This window comes from Dromaius novaehollandiae, chromosome 6 (assembly GCF_036370855.1).
Source record: "Dromaius novaehollandiae isolate bDroNov1 chromosome 6, bDroNov1.hap1, whole genome shotgun sequence".
Lineage (NCBI taxonomy): Eukaryota > Metazoa > Chordata > Aves > Casuariiformes > Dromaiidae > Dromaius > Dromaius novaehollandiae.
In genome coordinates, this window is record NC_088103.1 from 11767315 (window position 1) to 11784177 (window position 16863).

Sequence of the window (16863 nt, forward strand, 5' to 3'; positions counted from 1 at the left end):
AGAAAGATGAGAACACTTGCATAAACTGACACCAGATAAAAGCTCTCTAGCAATGAGCACTGACTGCACCATTTGTAGCATTTAAGAATTGTTCTATTTCTTTTTTGTCAGGATAAAGCTGGCCTTTGTACATGACAGAATTTTCTCAGATCCTGGGAATTCTGAAACTTGCACTGAAACATGCAATGGTAGATACCAAGCCTTGTACAGATCCTCATTTAATTACACGTGGCACAACCAGAGAAGAAATGATCTCGTTCTCTCACCAGTATAGGTTATGGCTGAACCCTTGAACCAAACCGTAACAAAGCAAGAAATCATGACTGTTTCTGATTCACACTACACAACGTGTTCCATTCCAACCACCCCTGCAATAAAAATCGAGTTCTGTACCTAGCATAAGTTCTGCTAGGTTCTGAGACACAGTTGTCTTCGGTGTTCATATTTTGAGGTATATCTAGAACATGAATTAGATCTAGACGAGATCTAGATTTCTAAAGGTTGAAGCGTCAGATACTTTTTTAAAAAATATAAAGCTATATAAAAAAAGAAAGTATTTTTAAGAAGCTTCAGTGGAAGAAAAATAGACATCTTCTGCTGAGTTGACTTTATATCAATGCTTTTCTATTTTTTTTGCTCCCCTCTGTCAAAAGCCATTCCCTGCCTCCACTCTAGATGTGTTTGTCTTCCTAGACTTCTGCCCTTTCTTTATGCTGATCAGCCTCCCCTGTACGTAATCATTCCTTCATTGCACATTCTGCGATCCTGCAAGCACCAGAATATTGGCAAGGTTTTCCATCCCTAAACCATTTTTTTTGCCCCATAATTTTTCTAGGTCTGTACCTACTACCTAATATATGTATTATTTATAGATTATAGAACAATGTCATTCTACATTAGCCTTCCTTGCGAATTGAAAAGGAATTCTGAAGACTCATTTTCCTCACAGAAATTTTCATGATAACCTTATGTAAAAACGTTACATTTTGGTAATGAGATTTGAGTGTTTCTACAAATACTTTCTATTTATATGGGTTTTATACTGGATTCACAAACTAACAATCTACCAAGTATTCATTTCAGTTTCTACAGCCAGATGGAGTTATTTTCCATTTGCTTACTTAATGAATTTCACTGTTAATTAGAATAGTTTGCCAGTGGTGATCAATAAATATCTTGGATGTTTACAGAGTAAACATTACAAAGAACGGCCAGAGACTAAAGGGACAGAGAGAGGAAAGAGACAGCAAGATTTTCTTCGCTTAACTGGCAATGTTCTCACAACCTTCACAGAACACCAATGTTTCCAGTACTTACTGATTTACTTCTTTTCTTTTTCTGATAAGTATCCCGCCCTCATAAGCAAAATTCAGTTCAGTTAAAATGGCAATTAAAGCAATTCTGTGAGTTCTAGAATAGAGACGTGCAAAGACTTGTGGTTTGGGGAGGGTTCAAAATCCAAATCAAGTTTAGGAACAAACATAACCTCTACATTTATAACAGGCAAAACTCTAAGTACAAATAGTCCCAGCTGTGGCATGCTGTCAGAAACTTGACTGAGATCCAGGTTTCACATTTAGTACCATTTCTTTGTAATAGAGCAACAAAAAGTCAGGCAGAACACTCTCAAACTGTAAGCTAATTCAAACTTTGCCAAATCAAACTTACCTCCTGCTAGAAAGCACAAACACTCAGAGGCTGCTTGCCACTTCTTACTGGCTTAGTGTCAAAGAGGGTGATCCTGAGCAACCTCAGTTCTACTCTTGAATCCTCAAAGCACAATTCAAAAGGACAGTATTGAACTTTTATTTAACAGTGATCTAAAGCTGACACTAATCATGGCAAATGGAAGGCTCAGCATCATCTTGAGACTATGCTAATGACTGACTATGGAGCCTTGTATCTTGTGATGTAAAGGGCTCTGTTGTGGGGGTGTGAATGCTGGAAATCATCTTCAAGCAAGATGCTCATTTCAACTGGGATGAGGTTACAAGGGTTTTAGCTGGGAGATGGTGACTCAAAACTGAGTTTTGACAGGAGCCATTTCACTTTGTGCCAGAACTGAGTGGAGGAAGAACCACTTACAAAAGTGGGCACAGGGCCTGGAGAGCAGTGGCAACCATCAGCATTGTGGCTGTGACTGGAACCCACAATATGAATGTTCTCAGCTTGCTTCTTGCCAGCCTGAAGTTAAACAGCAGACTTACACGTCCAGTGAGTGACTTGTAGTGAAGGGGAACAACAGTCCAGTCAGGAACAGTGGAGACTGTTTCAGAAAACAGTACCTCTCAGCTGTGCCATCTTTCACACAAGCCCCACCCCTTGTTAGGAGTGCGGGAGGATACAGCAGGCACAGCCACATCATATCTGGCCAATTCAATGTCAAAACAATGTAAATACAGAAAGGGATACATCATTTAGCTTAACACTAGCTCTCTATAAATCACACATGATTTTAAGAACTGAGCAATTCTAGCAGAGCCTTTGTGTGGGATGTATTACATGTCTTTTTAAAAGTACTGTTGGGAAAGTTCAAGAGCAGAAAGCAGGAAAGTGTTTGTGGCTGTTCAATTTCACACCTGTCAGCTCTACCGTCTTGTGCCACACACTACTGCTTTAAGCAGTTAACCAATGCCCTGATAATAATGGTTATTGGCCTGCTTACAGCAGTTCTCAGAAATTTCTGGACATCTGATATCCAGAAATGGTTACTGTGCATCAGCGTCATAATTCAAACTGCATCAGAGGCACGGCATGTTTCACAGGTGCCTGGACATAGCGGATGGACAGCACTAGAGATGTAGGACCCTTGATATGCTCCTCACCTTGATGTGATGACATTTATACACCTAGATTATAAATTTGCTGGACACATGCAAATCAAGGGTACTATACTGGCTCAGCGGGACTTATGTAGCACATAGAAACAGCAGGCACAGATGCAGGGGATCTGAACAGATCTGTGATTTTCTCAGCTCTGGCCTCTTCACAATATTGTTTGACTAAGTTGAAAGAGACTGGCCATCAGAGCAAGCATTTTTAAAAATGGGATGAGGAGGAGGGGAAGATCCTTTTGGGAATGACTAAGTACTTTAGATTCACTCAGAAATTATTGCTATCACTAAGTGGTCAAATACCTAGATTACCGCTTTCTTAGGTGCATTATATAAATTATAAACTATTTCTTAAAAATTGTTTGACCTGATGACTGAAGCCACAGGAAAAATGACACACTTCTGACTGTGACAGAAAAAGTGCAGGATTGTACACCACAAATAAATGCAACACCTACAAACACTTTGAACTGGGAATTTTCTGCAAAGGGCAAGACTGAGGGCAAAGGGAATATAACATGCAGGTCTGATTATATCTATTTTCCTTCTTCTTTCTTTCCTCCTCTTCCTTCTCTTTCCTGCAGGAGCACTAAAAAAGTTTCAGAGGAAAGTAAGTTATATAATAGTATTTTTTTTCCTGGAAAGTAATATGCTAATTCATGGAACAAACATTATTTTATTTTACCCACCACTCAAAATAGTACATGGGGAGGCCTTCTCTTGTAAACAGTTCACGGAGACTGGGTTAGATGATTATTATTCACAATAAGGGGAATCAGTTCTCTTTAAATTATCATCCCTACTTTGGGAACATATCTTCATGCTGAATTAGCAGCCTGTAATGCTTCAAGAAAGATAAGCAATTTCATCTTCTATGATGTTCCAAGATTTTCATACCCATTCTGATTGCTACTTCTCCTAAAAATGTTTTCACAATTCCTGTTCTGTATCCACTTTGACCGAGTTGGCTATATAAAAATAAAAAATGAAGTGCCCATGTAATTAGCCATCTACTACCACAACTAGATTAGAAATACAGAAAAGACTATTGACTTCCAGAAGTCAGCAGGGAGGAAAAAAAAGAAAAAAAGAAACCCACAACCAAAACCCACTTCCAGACTTTCTCCCTCGTCTCAATATTAACATGATTTGTAGTTGGAGAATGAGCTGCCATTTAATGACATGAAACTTGTCAATTCTTAATTGTATCATAATTGCTCATTCTCTGTCAATACAGCTGGTTGCTTTAAGTGTTTTTTCTTTTTCCTCATTTGCAAAAAAAAAAAAAAAAAAAAAAAAAAAAAGAACAAGAACCCTGTATTAACTCCAAGAAATCAGCAGAGAATTAGACACAACTACACTTTTGCAGAAAAATTTGAAAGAGTAAATGCCCACAAGATGAAAAAAATCTTTAAGTAAAAGGGATTAAAAGAATAACTTAGCAACTATTTACATAATTAAGAATTAATGTAAATTATGAAAAAATTAATTCTACAGATGAAGTTTTTGGTTCTATTATTATATCCTTTCACTTAATTCATATCAAGCTCACATTCCCCAAGTTTCATAGTAAGAATAAGGTGCAAGTCTGCAAAGCAGTCAAGGCGAGGGGCTTTTCAGTCACCACAACTTGTGTTACTGGCGTACAAGCTGTGCTGGTCACCATTTACCTCACAGTCAAGGAGGAGCAAGATTAAGTTTAAACCAGCTTTAGCCCCATTTCCTCAAGGAGCAGAGATCCAATCTCTAAAGCACTTCTAAATTCCACCAAGTAATTTCATTCCTCACAGCAAAGAAATCTTCAAAGAGGACCTATTTTTCCCCCACCCCACCCTCCAGTAAACCTCAGCGTCCTAAAATTCATCACATATGGAGTGTAACACAAGTCATTTTTTAATCACAATTGTAATAATAATAATTAATTTTACTAAACATTTTTAATACCAGTTTTACATTTTTTATACATATATGTAATGATCACTGAAGACTGAAACAATTATGTTAGCAGTCTTATCACCACAAACTTTTATGAGAACAATCAGCCTTAGTTAACTGTGGCTGATGCCTGTGAAGTCATGAAGTTTGGGTTATCACTATAATGGTTACTGCCCTCTACCTCAAATATTTAATGGCACTTGCTATGTATTCTCTCTTCAAAGTTTTAGGCAAGAGTCTAAGGCACACGCAGTATTATGGTTTCAAATGACTAGCTATCTTTGATATTTCAACATCTGCTGTTTCATTTATCATACCTGCCACCATAACCACCTTTAATGTCACAGAAGTAGCTTGATTATTTATATGAACGTTAAGTAAAAACAAAACAAAAATCTTTGGAAATCTGATGCCCCCTTAGAAATAAGGAAAGATAAAGAAGTAGATACATAGCAAAGATTTGAAGGAGACTGTTCGCAACAAATGAAAAGAACAGACATGAACAGCAAACACTAATGTAGTTACTTCTGAGCTCTATTTGTACATCTCGGCTAAATTTAAGGAGACAGCTTCTATTAAGATACAAAATTCATTTAAAAACAACCTGATTCTAATCAGAATTACTAGGGATTAAGTAGTAACAAAGAAAGTAGCTGCTTTTGTTTGTTAGTATTAAGTCTCAATTTGCAAGCGTCATTTTGCCAACAAATAAAAGAAAGCAGCTTTCCCCTTTCTACTTCATATATGTGTTTTTTGAAAGCTGTAATTATTTAGATCTTCTAAAGTTACTTCCATAATCTGAGTTGGTTAAATTGCAGTGACTATCTTAATTTTAGAAACTGGAATACAATCTAATTATCATTAATAATGCCTTCAAATTAATATAATTTCTTTTCAATTTTAAGTAATCAGACACACAGTCATTTCCTCCTAAGTAACCTGTAATAGCTTCTGAAGTGCTCTTCTGAAATCTGAATTAAGATACTTTTTCTAACAGTACTAAAAGGGGGACTTTCAGATCTCTGTTTCCTACTGTTATAATCTCAAAAAGTCCTTAGAAAAATGGCAGTTCCGTGCAGCTTTGCAAGTTTATTTTTTAAAATAGGTATTTTGCTTTACTGAATCCTTAACAAAGCTTTGTAGTACCAACAAATATCAGATACCAAGGACTGGAAATTTTCATATCAACTTTGTAGCATAAAACAGAATTGAGAGCTATAACGTCTTTCCTGCTTTACAAAGATCAGTTAATTTCCCTAAGCAGTCATTACCAAACAAGTCACTTTCTAATGGTCTATGACATTTTTTGCTTTATCTCAATGTCCCCCAAGACTCACTCACTGCATGACTGTGGATTGCCCAAGACCCTTCTGGGCAAAATCTGAGCCTCACAATCACTCTCTCTTCTTCCTGTGATTTGAAATAAATGTTCCTTACTCTTCCTTAAGTTCTGTTGGGATCATGCAACTGCAGTGCAGCTTCTCACAATACCACTGTGGTTTGGTCACTAATTGCTATTGCGAGAGCAGTCAATCATTTTCTTGAAGAGATGTCAATTCCCTGGACATCATATTGATTTGTTTGATCTTATTTGCAAATTTATACTTTTAACAATTGCTGGTTCCTCTGATAACATCAGCTGCTGACACAGTAGGCACTCTAATTCTCTTCTTTAAAAATGATGGCCTCCAACTTCTGCTAATTATTACTTATGGTCTGATTCCATGTTTTTTTTCTTATAAAATATACCGACAGATCCCATTATCAGCCTTCACCAACTAGTTCACACTTAACAAATACTGACTTGACATTTGTGATGGCTGTTTAATGGAAGTAACTTTTAGTAAACCTATCTCAGAAAAGTTGGATTATTCCAAAACTGCTACATAATTTGAAAATGATGGTCCTGTTTGCTTTGCTCTCTGGAGTAAATTTTACCTCAGTAAAATTTTACCTCTACCACCAAAGTAAGCTTTTAAATTCGTTTCTCCTGGATTTTTCACATATTTTTACAGCAATCCTGGAGAAATTTATTCAAATAACTCTTTATTTGCAATCAGCATAAAACATCTACAGCTTTCTTTAAAAACATTTCTTCAGGCCTAAGTGGTCTCCATATTTTCTTTTTAACAGTGATTTGATGAGCCATACTACACTAACAGCTTAACTTGCTTTCTGGAGAGTCTCAATCATAAGCTTGGGCACTGTCATGTGTATTTGATCTGGGCAGAAAGGGGTATTCAAAACAAATCAAATGACAATATATAGCCCTCGATTTGGCTCTTTGCTGCCTTTTAAAAAAATTCAGCCAAAAATTGCATCTTCAACCAATGCACTTCTTCCACCTGCACTTAGTCACAATACTGATCATGCTGTTGCAAAAGGCTTGTACTAATACCCAATTTGGAAATTTTTGTTATGCTTATACATATCCTTCCACAGTGCTTTAGTTCTAGAGCACCTTTAAATTAACCTCCTCAATTTTACTACTGAAAAGGTGCTATTAAGCATTCACCACGATACCATGAGCTTCACTAAGTTTCAGCAAAAGCTGGATCATTCAGACTTTCATACTACTGCCTCCCCATAAGTCTTCTTTTAAAAGGTATAGTTCCCTACACTTGTCGGCCTCTTCTCAATTTGTAGCTACAGAGTCATTACGAATATAATTTTCTTATCTACCACTATGTAAAATTATGCAGTATTCTTCATAAGTTCGACTAATATAACCACAAACTTAGCTGTGTAGGGTAAAGGGTGTTTTCCTCTGTACACTTCCGTATTGTGCATCCTCCTGGAGCTCAATTTCCAACTACATCATGGCACTCCACAGCCACTCCACAAGCAGCTAAGGCAATATTTATTTGGCGCTCTTTTTGAAATACACCATTCGTGGTGTCTTTAAAGCAAATGTGACCTATATGAAAGCTTCCCAAAAGACAAAAATCTGACTGCAGATAATGAAAAAACCTCACCCAGTTTTAGGCAGTTTTTTGTTTTTAAACAAAGCTTTGTGCCCTCTCCTTGAGTTCATTATTTCAAACACACACAGTGACTGTGAATTTTACATACTAGCTTCTCAGACTTTCCTTTGCACTGTGTTTATACACACACTCTGATCATAACAGATGCTCTCTTCTTTTTGTTCACATTCATAGCAGTTGCACAGCAAGGCCGTTGCAAACTGCTTTATTTCATATCATTATTTTGCATGCTTCCTAAGATGCGATGACAACATTTCAAAACACAATAAACTCCATTTTCCTTAAGAGACAATGACAGTTATTCAAAAATCCTGCCAAGATCACTACATGGTTGAGAACTCTGTAATGACAGTGTAGAAGGCAAAATAATATATTTCTAACTCAAACGTAGGAAATAAGTTTTTTTTTTAAAAAAATGTAAATTTGCTATAATCTATCAGAATTTGCTGTAGTGATTACTAGGAAATTAAACAAATACTAAGTAATTAAAGCTGCAATTTCTCTTTCACAAAGCACACTATCTTACATATTAAAAATAAAGGGCAATATTGTAAACTCAGAAATCCAGTTTCTTTATCGTGAAAGACAGGAACAAGAAAACAGTCCCTATACAAGGAAATTTCCACCAAGTCATTGGGAAGTTTTGTCTGATTTAAACCTTGGCCAAACAGGAAAGAGAAACAATGAGGCTTGGAAAATGAAAGTGCAAAGGAAGAGAACCTTTATTAGGTATCTAAATTCCTCTCACAGAAGCTAGAGCGAGAAAGAGAGAGTACATGCGAAAAAGAGCGCAACCACAAGCATATGCGAGAGATAGAAACCCATCCTGTTCTCTGGAAAAACAGGGGGAACGTTCCCCAAATGCTGTCTATAGCAGCTTTCATCTTACCCACAAATAGGCTATGGCTGAGAGAAAGATCACAGTGACAAAAGGATCTTCTTGTTTTAGCGCTACTTTACATGCTCATAGCTGATGAGTTGAAGCAGCTGGCAAAAAGAGAAACCACCACATACAAATCTGGTCAGAAACAAACAAACAAAAAACCCAAATGGTGAGAACCAGACCCTACATCATTTACAAGTGGTCACATTACAAGACTACATAAAAATATGAGAGATCAGACAAGAAACAGCTGGCCTTCACAGCAAAAAGATATTCAGGTGCTCACTTGTCAAGTTTGCAGACTATCATAAAGTTTTAGAACCATCTCTTCTTACTCTTCCTTGTGCTCTCCTCTTGAGAATGAAAAATGGTTCTGCACTACTTCCTTTCTTTTAAGCTATATTTTTCTGTAACATAAGTTACCTGGTGACTACAGAAGCCTCAAATGAGAATAAAGTTTCTGGAATGTCATCCTCCCCCCACACTGCACCCCCAGTTAGTAAAAAAAAGAAAAAAAAGAAGAAAAAATCTATTCATAACCCATTAAATATAGAATCCCATTATATAGATTAAAAAGCTAGCCACTACCTACCTTGCTAGCTGGAGAAAGGTTGTAATTCACTGTATGGGCTCAGAAATGGCATAAACTGTTACAGCACAGCTTAAATGATTTGTGAACAACTGCAGAGCTCAGAGTGAGTTATAGTTATCTACTGTTAAAATAAAGTTCTAAAGAGAACTCAGGATATATCAGAATTAACATCTGCCTAACACTGGTTTGAAGATGAAGGACTTGTGTGTAATACAGTGCTGGAAGCCTGGGATGTGGAGGTGAATAACCCTTTAGAACAGTTCATTGTTGGCCTGGTCTTGCTCCCACGAACTTTGATAGAATCAACATTGAGCTGAGGCTGAGTGCTTTTGTAGCACTTCTGGTACATTTACAGAAAGGCAGTTTCTTTTTTGACAGACAGTTTGAAGACAAATCACTTTGCTTTATACTTCATGCTGGCACTCCTCTGATACAAAGCAGAATCTAGAAAATCATTTTCAGTACAGTAGCACTCTACTTATACTTTGATAATTCCTCTTCAGAGGCTTACTTTTACAAAGCATGTTACATAAACACATACTGCTAGTACACATTTCTTATGCTAAAGACCTGAGGGCTGAATCCTAAGGTAAATCCCCAGGCAGAATGCCATTACAATGCCATTAACTTGTAGGTGCTTTATTTCTTGAAAGATATGCTTGACTGAAACAAAGTGGAAAGCAAGCATGGATCCATTTATTACAGTAGAGTCTGAATGCCTCTGTGGGTCACAAGGGAAGTTAAAGCAACCTTAGGCTGCTCTGACCTACATTTTGATTCGAGGGGCTCCACGCACTCCTCAGGAAACAGTAAATATGGAAGGAATGCAGCAGCATACTCTAGTGCTCCTTCCTTCAGCACTCCATGACTGTACAGGCTTTCACGCTTTCCAGACTAGTTGTGCAACAAATATTTCCCAGTTGCAGTCTCCCTATGCCAAGCAGTTTTGTACTCCTGATGGCATTGCTCCCATGTGCCTAAGAGGACTTACTCTGCAGCCATCCACCCCACTGCTTCTTTTCCTTTTGAAAAGGATACTCCAAAATTGACTGAAATGTCTGCTTTCTACGCTTGCACACTTATTCTGTCATAATCAGCTTTGTATTTTATTGAAATAACTAAACTCATGAAAAACAAATGAAACTCAGCCAGGCTGATCCAAACATACTTTTGCCCATTTGAAGCCTACAATAACCAACGGTGCAAAGCCGTAACCTCGGTGGAACAGCATATGATTGGTATCGACATATAAGCTCCTCCACTCTCAGTGTGACATTATGCATAGACTCTGGTATTTGGCTAAAAGAGGGGTTTTTTGTGCATAATGACTGGATGAGGTCCTCAGCATTTAACTAAAATTTCCTTTGAGATAGGAACTTTTATAACCCCATTATTACAGTTCCCAGAAAGATTCTTAAGAGATCCTGCCCATCCATTATTGCTCTAATTTTTTAATCTGACTGCTATATGATTTTGAAGAACTGATTGCTTTTTTGGATGGATGATTCTTTCTTGCTATATTTTATCATTTGGCTATTGTCCATCTATTGCTCTTTAGCTATATCACAGTTCTTATTTGCTTGCATTAGTGCTATATACCTCTGTGAATTCACATTGGGATCAATTGCACTGCAGCAGATTGGCTAAGTCTTCATTGCCATTTGCCATTTTGCCACTGTTTTCTTCAGAATGAATGGCACTCGTTACCATGGGCCAATATAACAAATTTTAAGTCTGTTTTCAAGGTTAAGAGTAACTTACTTGGCAACAAACTATACTACAAAAACAGTATGAGCATACTTACTTCTAGATTTCTTACTCCAAAATCAAGTATCCATGATACTCGAACTGCAACACACCCACTCTCTAGTAATAAAAATACACAGCATGCCCATAAAGAAAATTCTGTTAACTAATAGGCATGTACTGGAATCAAATAAAAAAAAAAAATACAGAGCTCAGTTTGCACTATCAACTTCTAACATCTGAAAACTTCGGCATACGTAAAACCAATTTCTCTCACTGGTTAAAAGATTTGTATCTGCATTATTTTGTGCAAGTCTACATTTTTACACTAAAATTCCCCCAACATAAAATGGATGACTGGTATGATGCTCATATGGCACAAAGGTATCCTCTGCTGAAGGGTTCCAAATCACTGACTTTTGCACTTGATCAGTGCAAGCCAGTAGGAAAGGCTGTTGTCAAACGCACACAGTCATATCACAGCTGGATCATGGTCATGGATTGATACGCACTACCTACAATGCCTCCTTAACTTATACTACCTCCATAAAAAATTGCAAAATCCTGTGCTTGTTTTAGAGGCACTATCCAAAAAGATCTACAACTAATTATTCTCCTGTACAGAAGAAGAAAGCCACAGTTATGATTTTATTCATTTAGCAAAGGTGAAAACTACGTCCAATTTTCATCACTAATAAAATAGTGTTTTCCTTGGTTTCTGAGACAGTACCTATATGCCAATGCTTCTGAATTCAATTAATCTCAAAAAGGTTTTTTCTACAATTCTGTTAATTCCTGGCTTATATCTAGAGAAGTTAAATGCTAGCAAAGGAGTGGTCACTAGCAACTAAGCAGAGTGTGTACTACCTGCTTCAAAATAATTTTTGGCAATGCAAGAGAAACTTCTGTCTATCCTGGCAATCGACAGAATAAACAAACAATTCCTGCAGCCATGACAAAGCTGAAGGAATATCCACACTACATAAGTACCAGAGATTTGAGGTAACTGAAGCACGCACACTCACTGTTTCTGTTGATGTAGCTAGCAAAATACGTTCCCAGCTATCATAAGCTAAGCCGATAAATGCACTAGTCAGCACAGCTGCACCTAAACTAGGAATCTGCTGATGGCTGCAGTTTATTCACAACTCCTCAATAATACTGCTATGTGGACCTTTGGAGTGGGAGTTCCTTAGCCATGCTCTAAGCGCCAGAACAGAAGCAGCAACACAAAGGAAAAAAAAAAAAAAAAAAGATGAGAAAGACAGGCAACATTATAAGCACGCAGTGTCCTGTTTACTGTCTTACTGGGGAATTCCAACAGAGATGAGGCACTCATAGATCTTACAGAGCTCTCAACGGGCTCATTAACCATCCCGAGGCAGAGCTTCATGTGTTCCAGCTGCTCTCTCACATAAAGACTCCCTCTCGTCACCTTCCTGAGACACCCTTCCTAAAGAGCCTGTATCTATCCATTGCAGCACTCCAGTCATGTGAGTTATCCAACCATGTCTCTGTGGTCCCAATGACACAGTAACCCTGCAACTGCACAAAACTCTAGTTGCTCCTGTTTGTTCCCCATGCTTCACCTATTAGTGTACGAGCACTCAGAGTTACTTAGCCTGGAGGTAACATCATGTCAAGAAGCTAAAGTTACTAGGGTGATAAAAACCAGGAATTTCTACCTTCCAAAACATTTGCAAATACTTCTGAAATGCTACATTTTGGTATGGCTCTAAATTCACTGAATTAGGAATTATACAACCCAAAGTCTATATTAAGCAAAACAGCCCACTGCGCTACTTCCAATAAACAAGGACTGCTGGCTTGCTACCAGAGAGAGCAGATAGCACAGAAAACAGCAACAGCACTGCAGGTCTGCTTACCCCACAACTAACAGCAGAAAAATGGACCGAGCAATCTGTGTAATGCTTAAAGTGCAATGCTAAGTGCTCATCCCCTCATGTACTCCACAAAGCCTCCACAGGTGGTAGCATGGGCTCCAAGTTATCATGCAAATTTTGTAATCTAATAGTAGCTAGACAAAATGGCTCAATTATGGAGCCTTCCTTGCCTGTACTATACTGAGTATAGGAAGTACGCAAGCATAGCAATAATACTGGAATCATCATTTGTCTCAGAGAAATCAAAAGGTACTGGGAGGAACCTACTGAGCAACGAAACATGCTTTGTGTAGGAGAAGTTGTATTCAATATATATTTATGTTTTATCTTCCCATTATCAATTGCTGGCAAAGCACAGCTCTCCACCTCTCCTCCTCTCTAGCATACTTTTGCTTCAATACACGTATCAATATTAATTTCCCCTGCAGAGTAACTGTCGTGGCTAATGAGCAAACACATGCTACGTGACATGTCTTTTTCTGCTCTTTATTTTTATATTATCTCTAATTATTTCAGATCACTAATAATAAACTTAAGTGGTCACAATTACAAGTCATCTGCTGTAAGACTGTACAAAAATTCATATAATGCACAAAACCACATATGGCTTTATTATATCTGTTCCTGTTTCCTATCACAAAACACACCTGTCTGATTTTTCCTTTCAGCTTTTTATTTAGAAAACAACTAAACAACGAAGCTTCACAACTAAACAACGAAGCTTCACAACTAAACAACGAAGCTTCACAAGAATAATCAATTACACTATTAGAAAGAGTGGAAATACAGCCTAGCTATTTAACTCCAAGCAGAGTATTTAATTTATGATGATAAACTGGTACTGCAGACATACATCCTAAATATGTCATCTTCTGCAAGGTGTTTACATTTTAACCCATCAAGCGCATTGACAGTACCTGGCAATAATAGTTCTAGACAAGGGCCCTCAAAACTAAAATCCACAGTATTTTTAAATTCAGAAAATTAATCACAGCCTTGGAAGTTAATTTCAGATATTTCTTTCCCTCTGATCATTTCAATTTCATATCAGCTCCTCTATCAAATTGCTCCCAATTTCTGTAAGCCATCACAATGGTCACCATTTGTTAGGAAGATACTGAAGCACCAAAGAGCACAGTGTCTTTCAAAATAAAGAACACAGGCCAAAATTCTGGAGTCACCGGTCATGTTTGTATTTGCAAGTACTGTGGACTAACAGGAGAGAACTTATGAAATGAAACAGTTGCTGCATAGAACTTCACATACATACTACAGCCATTCGAGGGAATTTTTGCTTCAGATTAGCTCTTGTCTGATCCCATGGTCCAAAACATCCATTTGAGGTTGAAGTGCATTAGGTGTGCACCTGGAATGCATTTTTAAGCTCAGTCTAATTCAAAAAGAATCCAGTTTGTGTACTCTAAGATCACTTCATGATGTGAACCAGAGCACAGTAAGTTCGGATGATGATCAGATTTGCTTCAGAAGCACACTCCCGATTCAAAGTAAAGCACAATGAAAATGCGCCCATTCAAGTCAATAGAAGCTCTGTCATTCAATTCAGTGAGATCAAGCTTGCCTGCTCTCCCCTTCTTTGCTCTGACCTTTCGGTCTAGATTTGGTAACACACAAAGAGTAAAAAGAATTGATGAATACAGCAGGAGAACAGTGTACCCAAACTGATGGGGTTCTGCGGATGCTGAACAGTCTGCTCACATTCACTTTAAAGAACGTGTCTATGATGACAAGGTGACACACACAGTTCTGTTGGTACTTTAGGATCCTTTTGTCTAAAGTGCCTTCCTCAAAAATGCTCCACAATCAAGGTACCCAGCAAAGTATAATGCACTGACTGAACATGAAAATCTAGTTATTGTAGAACTGGCTGTTAAAAAAACCTCATACCTAGAAAGGTAACACTTTACTGAGTGGGATAATGCGAAATGTAATCTCCTGTAGAAGGAAAATCTCCTTCATAAACCATATGGTTTTTCATCTTCTTGCAATCTGTTAAAACCATTCATGTCATGATTTATCTTTTACATAAAAATGATTAGGTGATTATGCACATTTGTGCTGTAGTACAGAGATAACACATGAAATCCAAACATATAATATAAAGAAGGTGCGTTTGACATTAAACTAAGACACTTGATTAGCACTTAATGGAGGCATAAAGCAAGTGGCAAAATGCTGATCAGATTTCAGACATAAAAATAATCTTTTATCATGGTAATTCCTTTTCTGTTTTAAAGCATACCTTCTTCCCTATGAAAGAACTAAATACCATCCCTCTCACCCTCTTTAGTGAGGCCATAAGAACGGATGCCACTTCCTCCAAATTAGAGGATGAATCCAGCACACGTATCCTTGTAGAAAACATACTCAGTACTAGGTGTATTCCCTGCCACAGGTAACTTGGGAGCACAAAGTAAAAGGAACGGCTTTCCATCTTCTCTCAGCCTTTAACAAATATTTGTTAGGAATTTATGATGGCATACTCCGTATAGCCTTCCTGACATCCTTTGTCCTTTTACTTTTGCACCTGCAGCACTGACAACTAGAAAAATCTTGTTTTGAATAACACAGATTTGTTTTTCAATAAAGTGATTGTAAAGACTGTCCCTAACAAAGCTATGCCAAAGAAAAAATGTTGAAAGGAAACAGAGACTGTAGGAAAGCATGCATCCAATGCTTCTCATTTGTTCTGGTAAGTAAATGATGTCTGCAAAAATCATGTTTGGTAGCTTCTCCTCTACTCACCCCCACGATATTATGATGCGCATAGCTGGTCAGACTGCCTATCTAGGTCAGTACCAATCCCCCTGCAACAGTCCAAAACCAAACGTTCGTTTAAGTTTTGCTTGTGGACCCACCTAATCAGAATCACATACCTGTATAATGTTCTCGTTAGCACACTCCATAGAGTTCATACATCATTCAGAAATGATAAGGCATTAAGCACAACGGAGTCGTTGGTGTCAGAAACGCTGAACCTAGTGTAGATGTCACTTCACAACTCATCTTCCCATCCAGTAGGGGTGGGCCTCAAACTGAAGAAGAAAAAAAAAGTGGGGTTTAAAACTATAACCCGGACCAGATGGGTCATATGCACATGGTGCCTCTCTGCAACATGGGACACAGAAGAGTCCTTGGCCCCTTCACTCTGTAGCTCTCATTTAGCCTTCTGTACGAGAAGAAATGAACCTTTAATTCTGCCATCTCCTCTCTGTTTTGGTCCAGTAACCAAGATTCATTTCTTCCTGCTTTTGACATTTGTCCAAGCTGTTCCTACCACTGCTGCATGGTAACTTTTCCTCCTTTTGAGGCTTCTCTCACCTGCATCTCAAAACTGCTCCACCTGCTGCCTACATTGTATTTCACAGCAGCTGTTTCTCACTGGCCATTCCGTCACAGCTGGGGGAGGTAATTATGTCCCACTGTAAGCCTCTTCAGCTGCTGCTGTGTGGAAAACACATACTTGTTGGATCCTGTGCAAAGTGCACAGAAGGTCTGTGAACTACCTATTCAAATTCTCTTAAGATATTCTGCAATTTGTAATCAGTATTTGGTGCAATTCATAATTACATTTTCTGTCTATTAAAAAATCACATTATATTTTGGGTTTACCCTGGCAGCAGGTTGGAATTAATTACATTTTTTTCTCTTTAATCAATGTGCACATCACTGTCATACAATTTTTTTTTTTTTTTTTTTTGTTAAAGGGTAAACCTGTGTGTTCTGAATCGTGCCTGCAATGATAGGTGCATGCGCAGTTTGTCCGATGCACCTGAACAAGTCTTCTCACAATGATATACAGAAATCCAGTTCTATAAACCATCTCTTCTCTGGTCCTGATTTAGTAAATATGTGCAAGTGTGTAAAGGCTTTCCCAAGCAAAAATTAAAAACAGATGAATTTCCATGGCAGCTAACTGTGCTATATGTCAAATGCTTCAACAACTTTGTACCATTTCCTTTCTAAC

At 37.8% G+C, this 16863-nt stretch overlaps 1 long non-coding RNA gene across 2 annotated transcripts in view; it reads right to left on the bottom strand.

The window, feature by feature from the left end:
- The window catches only part of LOC112997110 (uncharacterized), a 79716-nt gene that overhangs the window by 33146 nt on the left and 29707 nt on the right, over positions 1–16863 (bottom strand). For both annotated transcript variants that reach the window (XR_010389835.1, XR_003262622.2), the window contains exon 3: positions 15773–15931. This is a non-coding gene — a long non-coding RNA (uncharacterized LOC112997110). The remainder of the gene's footprint in view (positions 1–15772; positions 15932–16863) is intronic.